Source organism: Nymphalis io, chromosome 20 (genome assembly GCF_905147045.1).
Source record: "Nymphalis io chromosome 20, ilAglIoxx1.1, whole genome shotgun sequence".
NCBI lineage: Eukaryota > Metazoa > Arthropoda > Insecta > Lepidoptera > Nymphalidae > Nymphalis > Nymphalis io.
This window is the reverse complement of record NC_065907.1, coordinates 10,259,690-10,284,923: the sequence shown is the minus strand read 5'-3', so window position 1 is coordinate 10,284,923 and position 25,234 is coordinate 10,259,690. Positions and strand designations below refer to the sequence as shown.

General features: G+C 32.1%; 1 protein-coding gene across 4 annotated transcripts in view; it reads right to left on the bottom strand.

Moving 5' to 3' along the window:
* The window catches only part of LOC126776307 (uncharacterized), a 147,792-nt gene extending 124,748 nt beyond the window's left edge, over nt 1–23,044 (bottom strand). For 3 of the 4 annotated variants that reach the window (XM_050498718.1, XM_050498721.1, XM_050498722.1), the window contains exon 1: nt 22,770–23,044. The gene's annotated coding sequence lies outside the window, so the exon portion shown is untranslated. The remainder of the gene's footprint in view (nt 1–22,769) is intronic. The other variant, XM_050498720.1, reaches the window with a different exon arrangement.
* Nucleotides 23,045–25,234: the final 2,190 nt, after the last annotated feature.

Here is a 25,234-nt window from a genome sequence, read left to right as displayed (position 1 = left end):
GGTAAACCTGATTGGTTTAATGACTATACATGTTATAAACATTATTCGAGCTCTTTCATTTTGTAACACTGCAAATTCCGACTAATAAAACGAGTGTTGTACTCCTGTGATTTTTTTAACACATAATCTTTCTCTGGTTCTGTTGAATTGAATTATGTCGGCGTACCATTTGTGGTGGTAGATCTTTGTGCGTGCTCGTCTGGGTAGGTACTACCTACTAATCAGATATTCTATCGCAAAACAACAGTACTTGGTATTGTGTTCTGGTTTGAAGGGTGAGTGAGCCAGTGTAATTACAAGCACAAGGGACATAACATCTTAGTTCCCGTGATTGGTGGCGTATTGGCGATGTAAGCGATGGTTAACATTTCTTACAATGCCAATGTCAATGGGCGTTGGTGACCACTTACCATCAGGTGGCCCATATGATCGTCCGCCTACCTACTCAATAAAAAAAAGACTTGTGTACTATAACCTGTACAGCTGTGTAGTCTTTGGATTGGCCTCCAATAGGTATTATTTATAACAGGTGGGCAGACAAAATGATCTCTTGATTGTGAGTGATCTACCTACAATCATAGACTTTAGCACTGTAAGAAATATAAACCCTTCTTTAAACCACGATATAGCCACTATAGGATCAAACAACATAGAATGACAAAGTGATATTTAACAATCATTAAAGAGTAAACTGCACGTACAATGACGAATAATATCATATAGAAATTTAAATAATAAGTTTTTTTTATTTCTCTGCACTTTTGTTAGTCTTTATTCATTTTAAGTTAATTCTTAGAGAAGAAAGGATTACGTTTCGACGGTCGGTACACGCGAGCCAGCCATTTTCCTAATTACATTTTAACCTGTGGGAACATAGAATGTAATTTATATTCCAATAATAGTATTACTAAAATATTTCATTGAATTGCCGATTACGAATGTATATAAATTTCATAATAAAACTGTATATTTTCGTCATGATTAGGTATAATGACGCCAATAATTGACTATAATTATATTTATTAACAAAAGGCCTGAAATGGTTGCTATTATTATTAGGTAACTTTATATTAACCAATATTAGTTTTAATGAATCTTCCTTGGTATAACTCCTAGGTAGGATTTGCGTGCAACGATTATTTATGTAACATCCTGGCGTGACGTCAATTTCAAAACAGTACTTCATGAGATATGAACAGAATATAAAATAAACTATTGTATACGAAATTATTATGTCAGAAATAAACGAAATTTAAACAATAATAACTTCAACTTCTAATTGGGATACATTGTCAGATAAGCTTCATTATTTTTTTTAGCCTGGCCAGGATTTGAACTCAAGCTGTGGTATGAATATAAGTTAACCACTAGACCAACGAGGTAGTCTATTAGGTAGGTTAGGTATACAAGCGCCATCAGACATTATGACACATTATAAACAATTGGAAGCGGTAGCGGTAGGTCAGCTTACGTACCACCCACACCACTTTACAATTAGACGACAAAACTTTGTAGTTATTTTTTATTTAGTAATTAAAAGGGCATAGGAATCAAGATTGTCTAGTGTTATTTCAATTTTAAATATCTTATAAAAAAAAAACGTTGAGAAAAACATTATTTGGTTGAGCAGGTTCGAACCCGCAACCTTTGATTAAGTTTTAATTGTTCTAGCCACAACCGTTTCAACTCTTAAGATAAATAAACCAGCATTATTAGAAGCACAATGATCCCATAGATGGTGAACGGTTGAGCATAACATTTAAAATGACTAATATGACGTGTATGGAAAAAAGATAACATACCGTCGCCAGTTTGTAAGTTAACCTTTAATAAATCAATTTGCAATAAAATACCGATAAATATCAACGCAATGTCAACGAATAAAATAACTATGTCGTCTTAAATCAATGCAGATTAATGCCTTGGCCAAGAGCGGCAGGCTGAATAACATTATTATTACGTAATAACAGAAGCATTCGAACAAAAATATACATAATAATTATAAAGTCCAATATTTATCTGTATAATCGCGTATTACTACTCGGTAGCGATAGATGGCGTTGATTTAATCTGTCATATTTCTGAATCGCGCTGTCTAGATTCTCTACTAAATATATATAGTGAGTGATTATCCTAAATTGATCAAATAAATTTAGTTGTGTAAGAAAGTGTGGAAAACTCTTCCTTATTTTTAATTAACGCTTGTTTCCCATTGTTACTCCGGCGTAACACTATCACAGGGCTTATTTAGTAAGATAGCCAAACAGTGTTTTACAATGGAAATAAAAATTAAAACAAAATATATCACATTATGTGTAAAACCCTTTCAATGTCAAGTACAGCAATATTATATAATAGTAGGTACAATTAATTTATTTTCACTTACATAACTAAATGTAATACATTGCATAATTGTAACTAGAGGAATAAAAACAAAAATACGGTCTAGAGAACAGAATGAAATTAAATACTATTTTTTTCTTCTTGTAACACATGCAGGTTTAGACATAAATTATAAAGCCGTAAAATACCAGTGGTACTTGAATGTATTTGAACGAACAGTCTAACGGTAAAAATCTACATGTTTCATCCACAGGGCCATCTTGGTCAATTACAATTGTTACACAAATTATAACCGTAAAACTGACATAGTCCAAATTTAAAGCGCATAAAACAGCGAGAAAAGCTATTGTTTTATTAAAAAAAATTATATATAAACTCGATTCAAACGAATTCTATATATTTCAGTATTCTGTATAAATATTCATAGAAATAAAATTGGCATGTTAACATCTTTTAATAATATTACTAGCTTTTTGCAACATCATTCTGAAAACAGTTAACATGGCAACACACAAATATACCTTTGCTTAAGCTATATCGGTGATTTTATTTTTCCATACTTAAGATTGAATCGTAACTGAATATGCACTTCCTATTCAATAAGTACCAAATAAAATAAAAAATTAACTGGGATGTACAAATTCCATACCTAAAGTGTTTATGTTCGTTTTGGAATGTCAAAGTTATGAATCACCGACGTGTGAAGTACGGAAGACAATCGAGTTTATTTTCGTCCCCCCAATCACAGCGTATGCAACATAACGAGTGCATGCTATACAATGCTATACAACGCTATAGTTATGGCTCGTTTGTATAGTGGTTAGCTTAAAAGGCCACAAATCCCGAGATCACGGGCAATAAAAGGTTATTTTTTCTTAGGAAACTCAATATTACACTCGAAGTTTACACTGCCGCGCTTTGGAATGATTTGTCCTCCCATCGGAATCATCAGACGATAATATCATGCGCAGATAGTCTCACAAGAAAAACGCCACCGTGGCTAAAATCATTCAGGAGGATATCATCATATATACATTATATAGTTATAAGATGTTTTGTTCCTCGTTAGTCAGGTTCCCGGTTTTCTTGGATCGGGACAATAAAAAGTTATCGGGGTTTTCTGTCAACACATTTTCAATTTTCCTTTGAATCATTTAATGGTTCAACTTTATGAACAATACAAGGAATCGTTATTTATTTTGACGACATGCAGATTTTTCTGAATCATCTTGTCTGCTGTGCCAATTCGATTAATTAATAAAGATTCTGAGCAATCTTTAATTAAATTACATGATTAATAGATCTCGGCATTGCCAAATGGATGTATTATATCGTAACTGTCACAGACTTATGATTTCATCAAATCAAATATTATAATACGCTTATAATTATCTGAATCTATATATACCTTATTGGATTTGCAATTGCACTTGACTTACATTAAATTCTTTACTTCATGGATCTCAAATGTGACATATGATGTTAAGGGTGACATGGCTTTGTGCTATTCCACTTAGTAATTATTTAATCGCAAAACATTAATACTTTGTATTGCTAAGTTCCGGTTCGAAGGGTGAGTGAGTCAGTGTAATTACAGGCAAAAGGTACATAGCTAATGCTAGCATAGATGTAAGTACACTTCTCAAAATGACAGTGTCTATATGTAAAGATGAACAAGAACCATCATTGTACCAAGTTGTCTTATAAAATATTAAAAGATATATTTTGGTTAGTGCTCTAGACGAAAAGAAATCAATATTTATAAAAGTCAACAATAATATTTAAAGCGATTACAAAGTATTTAATTATTATTTTTATATAGCTTGTCGTAGCTATCGCTTAGCTTCCACGGTCGAGTAGTGGTTTTATTAAAACAACCCATCGACCTTGCCATTATACCTACCGCACCTCTCTCTCGCAATTATGACCATTGAGCGATGCTATGCACATAATTATTCAAAATGTTAATATCACTTATTCTACATCGACTGTACACAGAGTATAATTGTTAAGTATCACAGATAACGAAAACAGAAATGGCATCACGCATTATTCTACCACAAAACGTATGAAGAAATCAAAGATCAAAATCTCTTGTCTAAATCATTTTAAGACTTCTATGCACTTTTTGAATCGTAATGCTACTGATTTGATACTAAATCCACCACCAGTTAGGTTTTTAAATTCTACCAGTAATAAAGCACCACTGAATTTCATGCGCTTAATTTGTGATTATAATTCATCTCTTGCTTGACGGTGAAGGACAACATCGTGAGGAAACCTGCATGTGTCCAATTTCACTGAAATTCTGCCACATGTGTATATATAGCGTGGTGGAATAAGCTCCAAAACCTTCTCCTCAAAAAGGGAGAAGAGGCCTTAGCGCAGCAGTGGGACATTCACAGGCTGTTACTGGGGTACCGGGGTAATAAACTAAGTTCCCTCATATTTTCATGTATTGTTTAAAAATATAAACAGGAAAAGAAAGATTTAAAGAGAATTGCTATATTATTACTAAAAATATATTATTAAATATATGTATTTATTATAAAAATACATGACGAACGAACGCACTCTGATACTTTTTTGTTAAACCCTATACCACTTCTATAATCTATTGTTCTTAAGCTATAACCATAATACAATTTAAAACGGGCCATTAACGAAGTATGCAACAACCATTACGCTACACCATCTTAAAGAACATCTTTTGATTTCAGTAGAAAAATCTTAATTCATTTTGAAATACCTTGTGTTAAAGCATTTTTCGCTATTGCTTTTCTGTTCATTTTATAAACAGACAATATAACTATACAAGTAGCATGGAGTATGTGTGCGGTTTTTGTTGATAAATCAAAATAAATAACAGGATTCGAGTAAGCCAGTGTAACTACCTGGACAAGGGACACAACTTTTTAGTTTTCAAGGTGGAGCGCATTGGCAATATAAGGGATTGTTAATATTTCTTACGGTGCTAATGTGACTACATACAATTGCGTTTTAGCCAATCTGTCTTCTATATTAAATAAAAAAAGCAACCAAGTTCTATCTTGTTACTCTGTTAATCAGAGTTTATTTACAAAGAGAGAATTATTTACAAAAAAATCCTGCATTAAAATCAAACAACTAATTCCACATCTTATTATCATCTTTATAATTTTTAACATGTTGTTTACTAACGTTTTTTTAAATGTTAATAGTAATAAATAAATACTGGTGGTAGGGCTTTGTGCAAGCTCGTCTGGGTAGGTACCACCCACTTATCAGATATTCTACCGCAAAACTTGATATTGTTGTGTTCCGGTTTGAAGGGTGTGTGAGCCAGTTTAATTACAGGCACAAGGGACATCAAATCTTAGTTCCCAAGGTTGGTGGCGCATTGGCTATAAGCGATGGTTGACATTTCTTACAATGCCAATGTCTAAGGGCGTTTGGTGACCACTTACCATCAGGTGGCCCATATGCTCGTCCACCTTCCTATTCTATAAAAAAATAAAAAAAAATCTTACAATGAAAATAATGGTTATTTTTAAACAAACTTTATATAGTGACAGTTCAAGCCCTAGAACAACAAAATAAGGACGTTACACGGAATCACTTACAATATAAAAACATTAATTTAATTAACTGCTTGTTAAATCTCGTAAACAACAATTAAGCTGATGATAGAAATACTTGTAATTATAGACGGTTTTCAGGTTTGAATGGCAAGTTTTAAAAGATTTCTCAGCGATGTTAATTAATTTAATTGTTCTTGATACTGTTTTGTAAACAATTGCGTATTTCATACTTATTTTAATATATGTTTATTAGTATGAGATAATTATATATGGACAGCTATTAAACTATATTAACGCCAACTGTTTGAAAGACTTAAATGTATTTATTTATACCACAGACAAAAAATGCGTCTGTTGTATACTTACGTAGGTATATCGGTGTGTCACTGTACATTATTGTTTTTGATGATTATAAATAATATTTTATAAAATTCATTGCAGCACCTGCTTATCTTTTTCATTGCAAATTTCTACCCTTAAGATTGTCTGGAAGAAATAACTACAAAGCGATAAAGCCGCCTTATTGTACAAACAAATTGTTGTTATAAGTACTTATGTATGTCTTTTATGACTGCCTCGTTGTTCTAGTGGCTTGATGTAAGGCCGCAGAGACCCGGAGGTCCTGGGTTCAATTCCCAAGTCGGGCCAATAAAAAGTTATTGAGTTTTTCTGTCAGAAAATTCTCAGTAGCAGCCCGATGTCTGGAAGTTGGAAGTGTGTTCACTCCCGTGCCTCGGAAAGCACGTAAGCATTGGTTCTGCGCCTGAACTCTTTCCGGTCGTGTCGGATTGCCGTCCCATCAGATTATGAGAGTTAGGGAACAGAGAGTGCACCTGTGTTCGCGCACACACTTGTTCACTATAATATCTTCTGCGTAGTTGGCTAATCTATCTTGAGATTGGTCGCCGTGGCCGAAATTGGTCTGGGGGACATTATTGTGTCTTTTATGTATGTGGTATACAATAAACGACTTATATATCTTATTATGCTAGTCTCTCAAAGTTTTTTTTTTATATTTATAATTTATTACCTCGATGCTACTTAATACACAAAAAAAACAGTGATTCAAATCTATTAACTTGTATAATTGATACGATTAATTTTATTGGTATGCGATTTGCTATATTTTTTTAATATGAATACATAATTATATACTCACCGCCAATAACCTTGATACATAATATATAATGATCAATACGTTATAATTTATTTTAAATGTTTCGATTTAAATACTTTTATTTATGAAGTCATTTAAATATATTTTGCATTTCATTTAATTGTTAATTACATGCTCTTTTGGATTGACTGAAAACAAATAAAAAAAGAAGCGTGAATACCGCAATGGTTCTCAGGAGACCTAGTGATTTAAAAATCGCAGGTTCGATCCTGTGCTGGGCTGTTGCCATCGTGGTATGGTATATGGTATGATTCTATCAAAAACCTACAAGAAACTCAATAGTTACTATTTTCCTCAAATGAAATACAACTACAATATTTTTAACATAAATATGGTAATTACCTATAACGTCTCTCACGATTAAATATAAAAAAAAAACCATAAACACCTTCGTTAAATTTATTACACATAAAAATTACCTATTAAGTATTATTATTACTGGAAAGAGGAAACAGGATCGTAACTCAAGACGACTGCGATGCAGGGCTTCCCGAACCTCACATCTCATGTCCGTTTTCTGTCGAACACGTGGTATTAACACCGTCACGTGCCCATAAAATCTAAAAACACCCACCAAAGCTCTGTACTATATTTAAACATCTGGTTTGTTAGTGAATGATTAATTTTAAAGATCTTTTCATGTTTCAACTGTTTACGGAATAGTAATAATAATCATAATGATAAATGTGAACTTTGTTAAGGAAGCGTTTTTGTACATTTGATTGATGTGTGTTTTATTTCGTCGTTATCGTCGAACAATGACGGAACTGAGATTTTGTGGCTTTAAAGCGCTTTAAAGTTTTTATGTAGCTACTAACTAGGGAATGCAGTGCTGCAATGTAAATTTAGAGATATCGTAAATCGCTCGGTTTTTAAAACATAAACCAACAGAATTTGTTTTTTTTTTCTTGATTCCTTATCATCGTCACTGACCAAAAACGGGACCCATCATGTTCAAGTCGAATGACTGGAATCTAGATGTCATTTTCACAGGCTGTTTTACCCATGGTATCGAAGTGGATATTGTACCATAGATGTATTTTATTTACAGAATTATTAAAATACTTTAATTTAAAGCCGTAACTAATATCAAGGTAAATTATAATTAAAAATAATTATTTACGCTGCTCGCCATGTTACACGTTTGACTATACATTTTATGTGGTTTCTTATATATACGATAATCATATTTTCAGCAACCTTCATTCATCATTATCATAATTAGCGGTGAAATAACGTGTGCAAAAAATGTAAAATTTCACGATTTTTAGGTGTTAAATATTGTTCAAGAGATAATTAATTATTTAAACAATACTGTCTTCTTCTTTCAAATGTCAAATAAATGATAACAGAAAGAGAGAAAACAGTGATTAACAAAACAAACGCTAATCATCGTTTATAAGTAAGACAGTTTATTTTAAAATAACAAAAATATATAAAAACCTACACGATACAATATTTTATCATTTCAAATACAAACCGATACAATAAACTAAAAATAATTATAAAACAAACATCCGAAGTTATTGCGGCTGCAATATAAAAACCAAATAACAGTCGACTTTCTTAATCGCTTCGTAATTCAACACGCAACGAATTAATTTTATGTGCGCATAAACTTTAAAAACCTATACGGATTTCTCCTTATTGTCACGTAAATTGATGTCTTCAAAGAAACACCTAAAAATTCTCCGTTTCTTTTAAACTTATTAAGGGCAGACGAACAATAAACCACAACAACGACATAAACCCAAATTAAAATAATGTCGAAATAAAAACTATTGACGGCATCCAAAAGATAGATTTATTGGTCGTTAAAACAAAACACCATATACAATACGACTAAATAAGTAATTACAGGTACAATACATAACATTCTCCCATTTGTTCAATGAGTGGATAATACAAAATAATATACAATGACAGCTTTCTTGGTCTATTTGCTTCAGATCTAAGGTTCTGGGTTCAAAACTCGGGTGGAACGAACAAACAGTTTTTGGTAAATTCTGTCGAAAATCTACTACTTTCCCATAACTCGGAAAACGGAAAGTGGTTGATCCTGCATGAACTATTTTTGATTATTTCCGATTATAGGAAGGGAATAGGAATGCACCTCTAGTTTGTACGCTGTAATATGCCTTTTGCACTTGGCTTGACTAATCTAACTTGAGAATTGCTGCCACAACAATCAGTGAATTAATAAGCAAAGAGTATATCTAGCAAAACATTTGAACTAATTACAACAGAAATATGTTGACATATATCACCCATTAGTGGTCAGTTCGGTTGACGAGGAACAAACACCGCGCCCACCCCTTCCGGTGTCGACCGACGTGAAAATTAAATGGTACACATCATAGAACAAATGCACTTTGTCGCGGAGAACACCTTATATGACTTAAGTATTTTATACCGTCTTACGTGGAAAGTCAAATTTCTTTAAACAATTTAGGAGAAGTACTTTTTTCATAGAATAAGTAGGCGGACGGGCACATAGGCTACATGATGGTATTTATTAGCCATCCCTTACATTGCCAATACGGCATCAACCTTGGGAACTTTTATGTCTTTCGTGCTTGTAGTTACGCTGGCTTCAAACCCTTTAAACCGGAACACAACAATGCATTTTTGCGGTAGAATATCTGATGAGTGGGTGGTATCTACGCAGACAAGCTTGCACAAAAACCCAATACCAAGTTAACTTTAAAGTTATGCGATCTGTTTTATATAATAATGTTTAGGTTTTGAATGCAAAGATAATACATTTATGAGCGATACCTTTTTTATTATTATTTTGCCCGCCGTTTATACAGAGTTGCAGCTGTCGTTATCACGAGCCGACTGTTGTCAGAAAAAAAGTTTTTGCAATTATGATCGCCGTTAAAACCCGAATATAAAATACAATAAAGATTTAATATGAATATTTATAAATTGATTAACGCAATAACAAAACTATCATTACTAGAGAAATATTTATCAAAAACAATATACCTTAATAAAAATAAAAAATTACAAAAAAATACAAATAGTTAAAGATATAGATACGAAATGTAACCTGAAATTCCAGGATAGAATGAAAGCATCTTAATAACTTGATACAAAATCAAATTCCGTTGTTAATGTAATACTCATAAAATGATTTCGGAAACGATAAGTCGACAGGCGGTGGTATACCGATCGCGAAGAGAAATATTTTTATCGACGTAAAATAAATCGAGATTAAAATAATAAAATTCTACTCTATTAGGATCCCATTAATTTCGTAGAATGCATCGACAATATAGCTACTGCGTATGAAGATGTTTCATTGACAGACCCTTCATGAACGACATTCAAAAGAATTTCAGTAATCATATTTAATTTTTTTTTAATCTGTAAAGTATCTTAAAGAGAAAGGTCGTGCGTTTATTTTAATATACGAGCCCATTACATCTACTTTTTAATTTGATATTGATTACAGAATAAAAATGTAATTATGTTAAAAAAAAAATTGAATAATTTTACATATTTATATGTTGGCGAAAATAAATGATCAATTTCTCTGTTTTAGCACCAATTTCACTTCAAAAATTGCTAATTACGGATAATTAATAAATAGAATATTTTTTAAATGTTTTTTTTTTTTCTAGTCATTTTCAAGTTTTTATTTCAATTGGCTTAAGTATATTTAATAAGTTTTCTCTAATAAATTGAGAAGTAAATTTTTACATGAAAGCTTTACAACACATTGGCGCCGCATGAACATGAACCATTCCTTACTTCGCTACCCATCGCCTTGGGAACTAAGATGTAATGTCCTTTGTGCCCCTAGTTTACACTGGCTCACTAATCCTTCAAACCGAAACCCAAAAAGACTAAGTATTTGTGTCTAAGTTGAATTTACGATGACTATATTTTTCTTTTTGTTTCTATGTAACCTCTGCTATGTTAATTTCAACTCAATATTACCTATATTAAAAAGTGCAATTTACTAAATAAAGGCATCTCTTTCTTTCTTTCTAAAAAAGGTATATAATATAAATAACTTATCCCTTTTTATATTCTCACGTCAGACAGCAGGGATACAGGTGGATAAAATATTAACATCCCATTGTCAGAAGATTCCCACATTGTTACTCGTGACGAGTTTGAAGTAACAATACGAAAGGATTTACGTAATACGTAATTTCAATGGTGCATTAAATTAGTTGAAAAATACAACCTTATAATGATAGATATAGAGGTGAGAATATGTAACCTGTATTACAGTTTTGTTGCAGTCTTGTCACATTATAGAATGGAATGTGCTTTATATAACGGAAGTCATTTAACTTTTTATTCAATTTTATTTATAAACATGTATGAATAATGTGAGTTACAAACAAACGTGCATTTTCTGATTATCTTCGAAAGGATCTAAGCAAATAGTTTTTATATGAATACCTATATTTTTTTTTATTTGTCGTTAATCTTAATGTCAATATTTGCTACGGACTGTACGAGGAAGATAATGAAATACCATAAGTTCGATGTACGTTCAGAACGGCGAATATTTATGCGAAATGAGATAATCGTCGTGGGCGTCACGATGGCTCGAGGCTGATGTAAAAAAACGTTATCTACCAAATTAATCTTAAACTTTGACCCAACTCTGGCTTACTTTTAGATACACCCAAATCTTTAACAACTGGTTTTCCAGCGGTTCCCTTTTATGAGGAAATGATTAATTCCGTTACTCATTTTAAATGCTTAATTGTTATGAAAATTATCGTTAATTTAAGACCCTTAATTATTAGATACAATTATATTTGATCGTAACTTTCTTTTATGAGTCTTGAAAGCGACGATAAAATAAACATTATGCCTTTGCTTAAGCCGTATGCGGGACTCATCTTGAGCCAAAACGCAATTTCGCTTACGATACACACTACGTACAAGTTTCTATTAATTCTTGATCCTAAACGGGTGCAATGTAAACTATAACTTGATTCCTTACAATAGATCTCAATTTCCTTCAGAGTAAATCTCGGTGCATCAGTGATAAGAGAAAATTATTATTGGCCTGAATTCATAAGTGATTTACAGTCACTACTGGCTATTGAATGATGAGCATTATTCTATTATGGCATTCGCTTTGTACGGAACGTTACATTTTCTATCTGTGATGATAATAACACGTCTAATCATAAAAGTTGAAAGTAACCTATAGCCTGTTTATGTCCTACTGCTGAGAAAATGCTACCTCTTTTATTGACGTGAAGGTTAGGCTTCTCGTCTAAGACGAGCCAAGCTGCTTCAATTCTCCGAGCTACTCCAATGCAATTTTGAGTTTTCCTTCATATTTCTTACAAGATGAATTATAAACCTATATAAACATATGAAATTTCAGTAATGCTCGCTTTTGAACCTGCAATCGATTGGACCATATCGACTCACGAATGTTAAAAAAATACCTCATAATCTGAAATATCTCATACACATTTTCCTATGTATAAACAATTTGAATAATCTAAATAATTGCAATTTGCAGCATGGTAAGCGAATTAGAATATTAAATTATTCAGTTATGATACAAAGTATGTCTTCGCGTACTATCATGTATTTGCATCACGTCAGCTTGAAATATCACCAGCTCCATTTATAGAAGAGTCCAATCATGAGACCATATCAATAAACATTATCGAGATAGTGGAAGGAGCATGATATACTTCGATGTATCTGGGCATCAATAAAGGAATAATTAGTCTAATGAATCGCCGAAGTATACATAACATCTACCTATAAATACAATTAAATGAAGTTAAAGAATATGTCTGTTTGAAGTCGCAATTATCAGGAATACGCAAAGCACTTAATCTATTCGTAATCCGTAACAGCCTGTGAATGTCCCACTGCTGGGCTAAAGGCCTCCTTTCCTCTTTTTGAGGCGAAGGTTTGGAGCTTATTATTATATTTATTATACACATGTGGCAGAATTTCAGTGAAATTAGAGACATGCAGGTTTCTTCACGATGTTTTCCTTCACCGTAAAGCATGAGATGAATTATAATCACAAATTAAGCAAATGAAAATTCAGTGATGCTTGCCCGGGTTTGAACCCACGATCACCGGTTAAGATTCACGCATTCTTACCACTGGGCCATCTCGGCTGTTTACTTGGGGCTCCTGGTCTCCTCGGTAAGTCGTAAATACGTGTAAAAACGTAGATACGACATGAGATGAATTCGACTTTGACCAAATCAATCAATCTATACTAATGAGTGCGAAAGTGTATGTAACGCTTTCACGGCTCAATCACTGAACCGATTTTAGTAAAATTATGAAATAACTTTTAACCCCGAGGCAGGACATAGGATATTTTTTATATCTAACACCTGACCGCTCCCTTTAACACGCGGGCGTAGCCGTAAGCAAAAACTAGTTCTATAATATTTCCGAAAACAATTTCAAATTTGTATTTACTAAAAATATCGTTTGAGTTATTGACATTGTATAATTATAAAAAATCACATATTCTTTCCATTTTTTGACATTACTTATACTTTTTATTGATATAAATTTACATAAATGAATAAATTCCCTTCGTTTCCAATAAATTGTTCATCCATTGTAACTTTCTCTTGCAAATGCCGCATTTTACATACAATTAAATGTCGACTCACAAACATGCGAATGTCTTAACTCAAAGTTACAACCGAAAACAATTTAATCACTGTATAAAACAGTTCATCTTGGTACGCAATTTCGTACAGCAACTGTCAGAACATTGTTCAGCTCCGACGACCTGGTTTGCTGGTTCTTAAACGCAAAATTCATCCGTTGACATATTTATTACATTGATTGTAATATGTTTATCATCAGAGTTCAGCGTTGTTGATTTTTAATTATTACAATCATATTTTTAAATTATAATTAAGCCCTCTGAGAGCAGCAAATTTGTGTATCTGTTGTTTATATACTTTGCCATATATTTAACGAATTGATTTTGAGTTACTTAATTCGTTAAAGTGACGTAAAATGCTACTTCGACATTTGCGAAACTATTTTTTTAATTACGCCTCATAGACAATTTTACGATCCGTACGTAAAACTATATTGGATTGTTACTTTAATATAGTAAGCGGAATTTTCTATGACATTATAATTGTCGGAAGATAGTTTATAGACTAATAGCCGAATGGTAAGAACACGTCTGAATTTCATGTGTATGTATTTATAAATCATATCGAACTCGGCGGTGATGGAACCGGCACGTGTCGAATGATCAAATCTACCATATATATCCACCAACCCGCATTGAGCAGCGTGGTGGAATAAACTCCGAATTGTCGCTTCAAAACAAGAGGCTTTACCCCAGCAGTGGGACATTTACAGGTCCTACTGTTAGCAGTTCATATAACCGAGATAATATTAATTTAATAGCATTAAACAGAATTTGACTAATTAAATCAGACGTATATTGAAAACAAATGATTTGAAATGTCTTAAGAGCCAAGATCGTAGCAAGGTCGCACGTCTGACCGTCAGCAGAACTAGTAAAATAAAAAATTAAAAGCATTATGAATTGAATAATACAAAGAAATACAATAAAACATTTTTTATTTAAAGTAGGAAAGTAGGCTAACAAATGGGCCACATGATGGTCATCACTGCCCATAGACATTCACCCTTACATCACCAACCTTGGGAACTAAAGTGTTATGTCCCTTGTGCTTGTAGTTACACTAGCTCACTCACCCTTCCAAGCGGAACGCAACAATACTATTACTGTGACGGGTTTTGCACAAAGCCCAACCACCAGGTAACATACATTCACGCCCTTGCGGTACTCTATTGTTTCTTAAGTTATTACTTATGTACTTTTAAATACAATAGAAAACAGTGTTGATAATTCACACAAATTATACAATTTCAGTAATTAATGGCTTTATCTACCTGCGATTATTTATAGATGGTCGTTGAGATATCTCGTCTTTGCCTTGATATGTAGGATGTCGTCAACTGGATTAAGAATCTATGTATTTTTTTTGTCAACTCTACATTAATTTCCGTTCTCTTTACCTGGCCACCGACTTTATTATAACCTTACTGGCGCAAACAATCATAATCACCTTGATCGTATTCCGAGTACTCATTGTGGACAGTTACGGTGCAGAAAAAACGCTTCTGCTATAACGTAATTCCCTTTAACAATCTGTAAATGAATGTTTCTAGAATTTCTGTTTTACACCTCACATAAACTACTTAAATTATTCAATGTAATTTAAGTTCACAATAATTTTATATTAATGCAAATAATGTCATTTGAAATAGTTTAGCAAATAAATACAAGCACAATAAAATAATATATTTTGAATTAAATTATATTTGAATGGTTATGTTAATCGAAATTGATTTATAGACTGTTAATAATTAGGACGCCTATATAAGACACATTACTCTCTATTATTAAACAAAAATATAAAATTGTTCCTTGAGTGGGTTGTGATGGCTCAGCGGTGAACTTAGAACACGCAAACTCCACTGTGAAGAAACTGCAAGAAACTCAACACGGTTACTTTTTTTTAATTCAACAAATTTGCATAAATTACATACCATACAAAATTGACGCGTGAAATAAGTTAAAAACCTACTCAAGACGAGATGACTTTTCTCAGCAGTGATTACAATACAGACAAGATCATTTCTACGTAAGAACAACCAACTATTAACAAGCAATTTTTTTAACTAGTCTGTAAGAGAATCATACAGTTACTTCTGAGTAAAAAAAGAATCTTTAGTGATCTCATCTGTCTATTTTAACTAGAAAGTGTTTTACTACAGTAACAGCCTGTAAATGTCCCACTGCTGGGCTAAGGCCTCCTCTCCCTTTTTTTTTGAGGAGAAGGTTTGGAGCTTATTCCACCACGCTGCTCCAGTGCGGGTTGGTGGAATACACATGTGGCAGAATTTCAGTGAAATTAGGCACATGCAGGTTTCCTCACGATGTTTTCCTTCACCGTAAAGCACGAGATGAATTATAATTACAAATTAAGCACATGAAAAGTCAGTGGTGCTTGCCCGGGCTTGAACCCACGATCATCGGTTAAGATTCACGCGTTCTTACCACTGGGCTATCTCGGCTAATACTCGGCCATCTCGGTTTTACTAATATATTTGTAAATAAATACCACGGAACAAATACAATGGAGATAGTATTCGAACTATAGATAGTGTTGTCTAAGATAAGTCGTTAAAGAGTTAAAAGTATTGGCCAATGTTCTACGAAAAAGATAATAGTTTTAACGGTATTTCAATAAAAAAAAAGGCTAAATTAGAATAGATTGGCAGATTACGATAAAAAAAAAATCGAGTTACCGCGAAAATCATTACGTGAATTCGAGTTTCGTTTTTCGGTGTTTTTTTTTTTTTTTAATATTCGATAACTGTTTCCTTTGACGCTCTTTTGAGGTTTTTCTGTTTATTGGTATTAAAGAGTTCTTATGCTGTCTTTGATATTACTTGTCACATTTTTTGTCAAGTCACGCTGTATCGTAATCTTTATTCCGATTTATGTAAGTTGGTAATATTAAAAAAAAAAAACAAATATATAAACGAATAATTAAATTACAAACGACAAAATAAACACTCTTATATAATAAATAAGTTAGTCGAATTTACGTTATTTTATAAGTTAGTAAATATTTACTAATAACATTTAAAAAAAAAATGACAATAAAATTACTTCGCTCGTGTGTTTATATGGACGTGTGAGTGAGCTTTATAATTAGTATTAACACTAATTAAAAAATAATTTTGAGTATCATTATCATAGTAACCTTTTCCTCAATGCTTATTGACCATGTCGTGTAGAATTATTAATTATATAATTTAAATTGTTCAACAATCTTTATTACTAAAAATACCTAATACAATATAAATTATACAATTAAATTGAGTCATAATTACAACACGATAATGGCTACGTGTGTTTAACCCAGTTCCCATCGATAAAGGTAAATTTTAATTATTTGGTAACTAACATTTGTATATAGACAAAAGTTCGCATGATATGAGTAAATAAAACATTTTCTATATAATAATACTTAAATGTGGAATTTTACATTTATATGAAACAAGTCTTTATATGTAGACTAGCTACCTGTCCCGGCTTCGCAAGGGTAGAATTATAATAATATCCACTGACATTTTTACACCCTGCCAACTGATCCCAAATTAAGCGTGTACGAAGCTTGTGGTATGGAAACCAGACTGATATACTACGTATACTACTTTTCTTTTTGTAAATACATATATTGATAATTACACCCAAACTCAGGACAAACAGACATGTTCATGCACACAAATATCTGTCCTGGGTGGGAATCGATACCAATACCTTCGGCGTAAAAGGCAAGTATCTACCAACCACGCCAACCGGCTTAAATAATAAAGAATAAAGGTGTACATAAAACGTTTATATCGTATAAATATATAATATAAACTACATTCGTTTATAACATATTATAAAATTCTGGTCGGTATGTTTCCGAAACCGTCATATATATATAGGCCTCTGCATCTTTGACAGATGATTTAAGCGGCATCGCGAAGGCACTTGCGTTCATGACTGAATAGACCTAAATATGACGATAGTTATGACGAAACCGTCATAACTATCGTCATATTTTAGTCAATTTACTAAAAACTTTTAATTTTAATGTTTTATACATAAAACCGTATGGAAATCGTTACGGTAGTGTTTTGAGTTTATCGCGTGCAGACAAACTTACATGTATTATAACATGTGATATATCACACACAATGTACCGAATGTTTTTTTTTTTTGCTTATTCGTCACGGTTGTTATAAGAGACAAAGGCAAAAACAGCTTCTGTATTTTATTACATGACATTTTGAGATAATAATACTTAAATGTGGAGCGGTACATTTCTAAGAAATATACTTTGAAAACGTAATGAACCATATATTCTCAAATTTTATATACATTATAGTTTTTTGTGGAGTTGTCTCGCAATCGTAATAATATTTCACTTAACAAAATAAAATCAAAATCCTTCGTTCAACATAGAAGCATTCTTACTCATTGATTGTCAAATTATAAACTACCGCCGATTCAAAAGATCGAATAAATTACAGCACGAAAATGTACAACAACTGGGCCCTTCTCTCCTCTTGAGATGATTTGGGGCTTAACACAAAACTGCTCCAATGCGGGTTGATGACTACATGTGAAAGGTTTCTTCACAATTATTTACCTTCGCAGCCGACCACGAGATGATTATAAAAGTAAATACAGTGATTATTGCCGGATTTGAACCTACAATCTTCTGTTAAGGTTCACGAACTCTAACCACTGGACCACATCTTATTTAAACATGCCTCAGCAAATTTTTATCCAATACCAGATATTTAGAAAATAAATAGATCGTTTCGACGATATTTCTCGCTTCACCATCACAGCAATTATAAGCACGAAAGACAAAAACCGCTTCCGTATTACATTACATGACATCGCATATTTGTAGTTATTTAGTATTACTATTAGTTGGGAGATTGCTGAAAAAACATCCTTTAACTATATCCGAAAGTTATAAAACGGAATTACTGGTGGTATGGCTTGGTTCAAGCTCGTCTGGTTTAGTACAACCATTCATCAGATAATCTACCGCAAAACAGCAGCCTACCCAAATTAAAATAAAAATAGCAAAAATTTCAAAAAGTTCTTTAGCAAATTCCCAAGAAATCGTGATTGCTAATTTTTGCCTCCATGTTATGTTTCCATAAACAGATTGAAGACCAAATTGGAGACAAGCTTCAACGATTAAGAGAAATAATGAATCACCTCTAAGCCCTATTACATATTAAATAGTTAGAATTACACACAAAATTCAAAATATAACATCCTTAATCAAATACGCTCATACTAACACTTTTGAATTGACATTTTAAAAAGATTTCCGACCCTTACATTACATAGGAAAAAAATACGTTCATATGTTTTTGGTCACAGTTACTCCTTCCCCGTCATCGACGCTTACTAAGAACGGATTTTACGCAAATCAATTTTATCCAAAATACATTTTTCTTCTTATGTACCCGCACGAAGCCGGGCCGATTAGTTAATTTATTTATATATAAGAATCAGTAATGTCTTGGTCTACTGGCTAGCTTAAGTCGCAGGTCAGTATAAAGTTATTGAGTTCTTCAGTCGAAAAGTTCTGAATAGCTGGGACTCTGGAAGTTGAAGGTGTATTGGTCCTACGCCTGAACTCTTTCTGGTAGTTTCGTGTCCGCCGTGGATTATGAGAGTGAATGAATAGAGAGTTCACTCATGTTTGCGGAAATACTTATGGACTATGTGTCCTGCGCATTTGGCTAGTAGCCTGTGAGAACGAGTGAACGACACGAGCAAACATGACAAATTTAATATTTCTTATAAATCGTAATTAATATTCCCTAATGCCTTTATAAATTTCTTTTAATATTCAACGACACGCCTTACAAAAAAATGTTCGCTCAATACCATTCATCGGTTTGGGACGTATTTGCAAACAATGGTTTGGATGCACGCTGTTTGGGTTATAATTGTCTGTTATAAATTGCCTTTTCTGTACGAACAATAAACTCGTAGCATAAATTTCAGATGCAACTACCGCAATGTTTTTGTGCACACAACTTATCAAATATCAAACAAATCATTTAACGTGATTATTTTTAAAATTGGAAAACCTGACCGAGTCACCCTCGTCCGTGGGAGAATACCCTTAATTCGTAACCCCACACGTAGTCCCTAGGTGGTGCCGATCAGGATACAATCTAACTGGTGGTAGGCCTCAGCCGTGGTTAGTGTTATTTTTCTTATTTTTATAACTTTCTTTAAAAATAATATACTAGTAATTATAAATATAGCTAATACATTTTTTATCTTTTACAAGGCATCATTAAGCGCAAATTGAAAATGAGTAATTCAAATGTCTTTCTTGCACAGATAAATAAAAAAAATACTATAATCATTGTGTTTTTTAATATAAACTTACATATATCAGTATTGTTAATTGAAATGTCATATTGCTTTTAATGTATTTTTTCGGATTTAATAATATTAGTAAAAAAATTAACAAATATTTTTCCCTTACTGTCAGCATTTGCTGAATGAAACAACGATATAATTCATGGAATTGTCAGCTCGATATTGATGGGAATTGGGTTAATTTTTACTAACTAAGCGCATTATCACGCCATTGTTATCACGCGATTGTTATGAATTATTCGCATGATCACTTAGGTTATAATTATGTACATATACACCTTTACGTCATCAATAACATGATTCTAAATTCAAATAATATTACGAAATCATATCCACGACATAACGACCTTGCAGTTACACATTTAAGGGCATATTAGTATATTTTGACTACATTACCTTCACAGTTTATACCAATCAAAGAAGTAAAAACAAATATATGAAATCTTGAATAACCTATGATGTTCATTATTGATTCGTAAAATAAGTCATTATAAATTTCGACGAAGTTACTATAGGAACTTTGGAATTAAAATAAAAGTGAAATATTTAGTGAAGTGGAATAGTTTTATTAAAAACGACATATTAATCAAGCACTATTTGTCATTATACAGCAGAGATATTAGCAAATCACATGGAATATGTTATAATCTATGATTTATTTGTATTTTGTTTCTCCTTCGACTGGTACAACCTTTGTTGCAATATAAAAAACTGTGTACTAGAAATATCACCCTGAAACGACTGACATGATAGTCTTCACGACTGTAAACTCAAATGACTTTGAATTGCAGTCATTGCTTCTAACACAACTGTTCTAATTGCATCGTTGTTCACAGTAATGACATAGGGCGTGGGTTTACCGATCACGAAAGGTTATATTGGGCTGTAATCGGCCAAATGGCAAACATTGGTGTATGTTTCAATATTTTACCAATCTCCAATATATTACGTCCCACCTATTTAGCTTTTCGGTCTGTTAATCATGCCAACATGTTACATTGTGCCACTAAAACCTTGAAGTGCATCAGACATTAAAGTATTAAGCATAAGATAATAAAAATAGCCTCAATTTATTGTATTAAATTTATAGATTGGATGGATTTAAGATAAAACTAAAGATACATTATGTAATTAATTTTTTTTATAACTTCTTAAACGGGAAGACATCATGATTCACATCATTCATCTTCATATATATGAAGATATTTTTAATTTTAAGATTTCCAGACTACGACCCTATTAATATTTCCTAAAGTTATCAATTTGAATATATTTTTTATGTGACTTGATACCTAAGTCATAATATAGTAGCTCATAGTATATGAGTAAAATTATAATCAAAATGTTCTGGTAACATTTAGAACAGCTGTGAGTTTCAAAACAATAACATAATTGCTTTAAACGAAGGCCACATTGCATACGTTTATCTTATAAATTGTAACAAAAATCTTGATAACAGATGAACAGAAAACAGAATAAATTGAACGCACAGATTAAAAATAAATAATGTTGCATGTCACTTGTCTAATAAAAAATAACCTTTAAATATCGTAATAAGCCCACGCGAATGGTTGCGTTCTAACGAAATGCGATAAAATTGCTTAAGTGCTGACAAAAACTGCTGTTTTCTGATGGATAGTCGAGCAAAATATTATATATCGATATGAGTTATATTATTTCAAAAACACTACACTCATGAAGTCGAAATTACAAACAGTGTTTGTAAAATTACAAATTGTGAATGTTGCGTTAAGGAAAAAAATCTATTAATCTGTAAGTATGTAATTAAAATTGGAAATATCACTGTCGCATATTTGTCATTTATGTATACTTATAAATCACTGTTAATTATTAAGAGCAAAAAAACAAACTATTGTAACATTTACGAAGCAAGATAAAAAAATATTTCGTTATAAAATAATAAGGCAGTGTAGTCTAAGTATCTATGTGTTACATCTTAAAGAAAATGATCGCTTAATTATTACACTCCTTAGTTTGAAAAACTAGGTTTCGTAAATTTGCGTAATGGCTGTAGGTACGTGAGAAATTGCGGAAAATGGCACGAATTATGAAAATACTTGCGTTAAGGTATTTTAAATATAATATGTGTAACTAACTTATATGTTATAGCTATAATCGTAAAAAGAAAATATAAAGCGACTAAATGAAATCGCATGTCCAACTGAAATTAGTGTACTAATAAACCGTTATTTTAACATGTTTTTTAAACTCTAGGTTTGTTATATTATTATAAAGTTAATTGTTTTAATGTCTTAGTTAATTACTATGTTTAGTGTTAAGGTTAACTTGCAAATGTAATTAGTTTGTGTTGTTATGTCGTTATTGGGCTTGAATTAGCTTACATTAAAACGAAAGAGTAACGTATGTAGCATAGATTACAATGTATATAAAATGCTATTTACTGTTTCCTATCATTTACGAGGAATACGAAAACAGATGCATCCGGTTTCAAATATACAAAACATTGAGACATGTAAAATTGATGCGTACATTAGCCACCAGGTAGCGACCTAGATCTAACATTTTACACAAAACAACCCGCCGTAGCCAATCATTCGAGACGACAGGTTTTTTTCCGCGAATACGCACCTTAGAACCGGCATAGCTCGACAAACCATGGATGGAAAGTACAGTTAAATAACTTTAGAATACTCACGCAAAGATAGCCGTAGATGTTTAGGAGAGATTACGTTGCAACATATATTTTTTTTGTACACACAAGCACACGAGTTCAGTTCACTGTTATGCGGCACAGAACGTTTAATCACGGTTGTATTTGTTCACAGGTCAGTTCTAAATTAATGCGGTGTGTGGGATCGGCGAGAGCAACAATAACCCCACGTATAGCAAGCACGACGGCGCGCGGCGGACTGCGGGCAGGGGTGCCGGGAACCGGCAGGCGGACGAAACGTCACGCAGCGCGATCTTGAGATCTCCCACTCACCGTTCGGATACTTCTAAGGTTTCTAAACGTATGTTTGAATTATTATGTTATTCGCTGTGAATTCAATAAGAATATATATATTCTTTATTTTTACAAATAAACTATTTAATTATCATTTCAAAACTTTCAACGTTAGTACGAATTATAATTGGAGACATAATAACTATTTTAGAGCTTAGATTTTTTACGTACCTATTACTTTGTTGTCTGAATACATAAGTTAGATAAACTAAATATTACTAGGATTTTTTTTATTTTTTTACAAATAATTAAGTTGAAAGTTTATTTTGTTTGAAAATGTAAGTATAGCGAGCGTTTCTACAAAAAAATAATTTATCTCATTTAATTTGTTTGATTTGTAGCAATTATATTGCAATAATAATTAGGATATAAGGTATTTTTCATCATTCCTTCTGTCTTTGCATAATTTTTATCTCTATATACATTTTATTACTGAATGAAATATACAAATATCTAGTAAAACCCGCACATACCCTCATATTCGAAAGATTGCGTAATAAAAACAATTACATTCGAAGGTGTTTACGATTACAAATTAGAACAAAATCAACCTAATTCTAATAAAACCTTGAATTATAAAAAAAGTCGAATTAAAAAAAAAGTAATAAACTAATAACTTAGTGACATGACCAAAAATGTCATGATTTGTTTGTTGATGAGTTTCTTCGTCATCGTCAATCCTGAATAGCAAAGGGCAGAGGTCCATGATTGTAAGTACAAATCATCACTATCACATAAATAAACCCACTGGCATTTTCTAACATTACATATTAGAAATACAATTTACATTGCCACTGCGTTGGCAATCTGGGCAGAAAGAAATATCGACTTATTACTAAACACTTGTTGGAAAATACATTTCATCTTAATGTACTGTCCGATTTGCCTCTGCATATACAATATTTATAATTGATATAAAAAGTTGCCAGCAAGCTAATGTTTTTGTCGATTGTTGGTAGAAAGAAGAATACAAATCCTGTGTCCTAGGTTCAAATAAAAAGGCTGTTTGTCCTGTACCTGATCTCGTCTATTGTGTCGCATTATTGTCTCAGCGGATTATAAAAATGGCGATATAGAATGTTAACTTCTATTTTCACTCATACATGTGCACTAATAACTCTTCGCAATTGGTTTAGGCGACCCATTCACTCTGAAGAACGTTCACTGGAGTGAATATTCATTTCTATGCCGAACGCCAATATCCATCATTGTTGAATCAATTTACTAATTAATGTATTTTTCACATTAATTGTTTCACTTTTCATTCTCAGTAAAAGAGCGAAATAAACGAGTAGGGAAGGTCAATCGGTAGGAAGACATCATTTGAACAAATATTTAAAAAAAACATAATTTGTGTATTATAAAAATATACATATAATGATTAATTTATAATTGAAAATAAAAACCAAGGTCGTAAGTTATGCTAATTCAAAATATATTCAAGTTGAAGTAAAGACAATGATTCAAAGAATGATTGAACGATTGATAACATTCGCGGGAGTGGGTTTAAAACATGCAGTCATGCCGGTCACCTTGTGAAGCGAACGGATCATATTATTGGTTATACTTGATATGATGATAAAGTAATTTTAGTATTTGTTGTAATATAAACGATATTATATTTACGATAAAATAGATAGCCGAGTGAAAATCGCGTTGCAAATTATATTACAACTAGCCGTATGCCCAATGTGAATGTCTTATCGAGAAAAATATTTAGAAGCCCACCGAATTATAAATATTGAAAGGGGAATTTGTATACAAACTTTCATCCTCAATTTCACGCATTTAGGTGTCTTAATAGCTGTCTTTTATTTATAAATAGAACCCTAAATACCGTGTATAATATTTCTAAATTTCACAAATATCGATTTTACTGTAAATAAAATATAGTAAAATTTGTGATATACAGTATCGGTTATACGTAATAAGTATAACGATTCTTATTAGATGAGTGGTATATAAAATAAGTAAATAAACTATAATTAATGAAAAAAATACTTCAAGAATTATGGTACCTGTTAGCTGTAAATATTTTAGGGTATCGGTACAATTGGACAGTTAATCAAGCATAAAAGTTGATTAAATTATTGTAAAGTATTAAATTTTGGCATGAAATGCAAATACTTTTTGTTCTTACACTAAGTAATCTGTCA